The 2816-nt window shown below is 38.1% G+C and overlaps 1 long non-coding RNA gene across 1 annotated transcript; it reads left to right on the top strand.

Moving 5' to 3' along the window:
- Positions 1-210: 210 nt before the first annotated feature.
- Positions 211-1463, top strand: LOC147725223 (uncharacterized). The gene is made up of 4 exons (XR_015310131.1): positions 211-289; positions 410-567; positions 657-734; positions 1081-1463. It is a non-coding gene; the product is annotated as an uncharacterized LOC147725223 (long non-coding RNA).
- Positions 1464-2816: the final 1353 nt, after the last annotated feature.

Raw genomic sequence — 2816 nt, 5'->3', positions numbered from 1 at the left:
CGAGCAGGAAGTATAAGAGGAAAGGCGGGTTTTACTCGCAATCCCTCACTTGAAAAACGGACACCCATAGAGAAGCTACGCTGAAGCTCGTACAGGTAAGAACAACTAAAGCAGGGCGTCCCTGAACGAGTTAGACATTAAAATCTTTTAAATCTGTTACTAATTAGAGCTCTATCCTTACTTCCATAGGGGATACTACTATTTAAAACACCCCTGATTACAACCAAGACTAGGCAGCTGACCACGCCTTCCTAAACTATTGTTTGAAACCAAGTCGACCTAAATTTTGGTAAGAATCCGTCAAAGAATTCTCTTACATCCAGGTGTCTCATTATAGCAACCAATTCATCAACATAGTTGTTGACTTTATTTTAAATAGTTTTTGCCCTTCTTTCTGTTTACACCGTAGAAAGGTATACAAGAGCCATTTCCAGATTCAGCCCAGCCTTCTAACCTGACGCCTGCCAGAGAGTGGTTGGCCATTTTTACACAAGTGTCCAGAGTTGGACGGACTCGAAATCTATCCCCTTATCAATTTGGGACAGAACTGTTAAAAATTACCCGCAGGTACGCTTTCTAAAATATAGAATTTAAGAAGTCTTAAATATTAGCCATGATAGACTCAACAAAATGGTTACATGTGCTTCCCCTTGTAGATGGTAAAAAATCCCACGATTCCTGAGAATCTCAGCCATCACAACCTATAGGAAATGCCACATTAAGGAAACCTACAGGTATGCTACTACTAATAGGTGTAGAGAAAATGATACTTAGATAGGAATTTCTCCATTAGTCTTTCCCACTATAGAGGGTTAACTACTCCTTTATCTTATCCATCAAACTAATATCCCTTAACATGGGATATCAATTGAAACCGAACACCAACTATTGATTGCAAGAAGGTTATTAACCCAAATGTGCAGAGAATCTCTAATTTCATACAAGAAATAGGTGATGTTTCCATTTATTCTAAGCATAACATTGTGTGCTTATATGACAGATAGATTAGAATCACTGTACCAGATGGAATTTAACTTGTTTAGCAAATTAGATCTCTAATTTCATGTGTATCCATCTTAGGAGACTGATGAGGATCCGACTGTATGACAGACAACGCAAATAACAGTCTTGATAAAGGTGGCACCGAATCACACGTAAAACCACCGAAACGCGTCGACGCAAGTTCAAGTACAATTCACGCTGTTCCTCTCTGATGTATATAAGATTGTGAGGTTATAACACCAGGGCAGTTTGAAACTTTATCTGAGAATGTACGCCTTGTAAATTTTCAAGTCTTATGTTTTACAATTTAGGTTTGTCTGTCCCACACTTTTGTGCAGGTCACAAAAATATATATTTGTTTTTAATTGTGTGTTCATACTATTTTACAAATGTACTGTATGCTATTTTAATATTTGAATAAATTGTTATGTACTCTTTATGTTGTGCACATTTTTAATTTAAGGAGCATTATTACACTGTGTTATAGCTAATTTTCTAGCTTTTCTTGTACACAAACCCAAGGGAATCAATCTGTTTCTTACGTAGGTCTAAAACCCCAATTCCCTTGCTCGTACCAAGGGGTTCCTCTCTATCTTCACATTATATTTGTACAACCAGTCGGTTGGAGAGGCGTCTGTCTCACTTCACCCATTATATAGGGTTGCATACAAGTCGCTTATCCATAACTGTAATTCAGTATGGACAAGCTCCAAACCTTTGGGTTCTCTGAGGAACAATACAATAGACTGATGAGTCGTAACCCCAAAGGAGGCAGTAACAAAGGCTTAAATAATAGTAGCCATGAGCAATTAGTGAAAATTCTCAATACAAAAAAGAAACTAATCAGAACGGAACTGCATGCCGAGTTTCTGATAGACTACCTTAAAGAAGGAGTAATCCCAATTGGACTGCAAGTTAGAAATGAGCCAGGTCTATTCGTTGAACACCCCAAATTCATAGAAACTTGGACTAGGATAGCCAATCGCTGCAGTAGAGATTGGCTTATTCTAATCATAGAAACAGCACAAGAAATAATAGAGATAGAGAGTAAAGAGATAGAAAAAATGGAAGCAGAAATACTCCAATCACCAGCTTTAGATGACGCTAAAAAGAAATTAGAAGAGATTAAACATGACGTAGACGGTTACAGGGAGTATCTGACAAACAAAAAACTTAGAAAATTCAAAAAAGATGTAGAGAAATACTCAGTAGAAGGAGTTTACCCCTATACTAATAAAGATTACTTCTCTAATAAAAATGAACCCCGAAGTGATAGACCCTACCAACAAAGACAAATATACTCCAGAGGAGGTGATAACAGGAGAATAACTTTCTCAGAAACCTCAGGATCGGGTAGCGAGGAGGAATCAGAGAGAGTCCAAGAGAACAGATCCGGCCGGAATTATGATAGGGAACCTTTTTTAGGGAAACGCCCTTATCGGGGCAACAGAAATTTCAGAGGCTACAATCGCCAGGATGCTCCCCCCAACCATCCACCTCAGAGCACCACCAAAGAATATATCACGACCAGGAACAAACAATACTGGCGGTAAAAGATTTCCCCATCATCAACCTCTCAAGCAAGGTTCTATCAGAAATAGAGGAAGAAGTACTTCAGAAGGGCTTCAGTTTTGCTCCTACTACTTTCTACCCATTATTTAATCTGGAAAGTGATTTGAAAAATTTCTTTAGAAAAGTTAGACTTAACCATTTTTTTGAAAACCGTGATTATAACCCCCCAGAAAGCGTAACGGGTTTTAAACCTAAGTCAACCTTCTTTCCAAACCTAAACCAATTAGAGAAAAAGGTTGAAG

The sequence above is a fragment of the Lissotriton vulgaris genome, chromosome 4_1 (assembly GCF_964263255.1).
Source record: "Lissotriton vulgaris chromosome 4_1, aLisVul1.2, whole genome shotgun sequence".
NCBI lineage: Eukaryota > Metazoa > Chordata > Amphibia > Caudata > Salamandridae > Lissotriton > Lissotriton vulgaris.
This window is presented reverse-complemented; position numbering and strand designations above follow the sequence as displayed.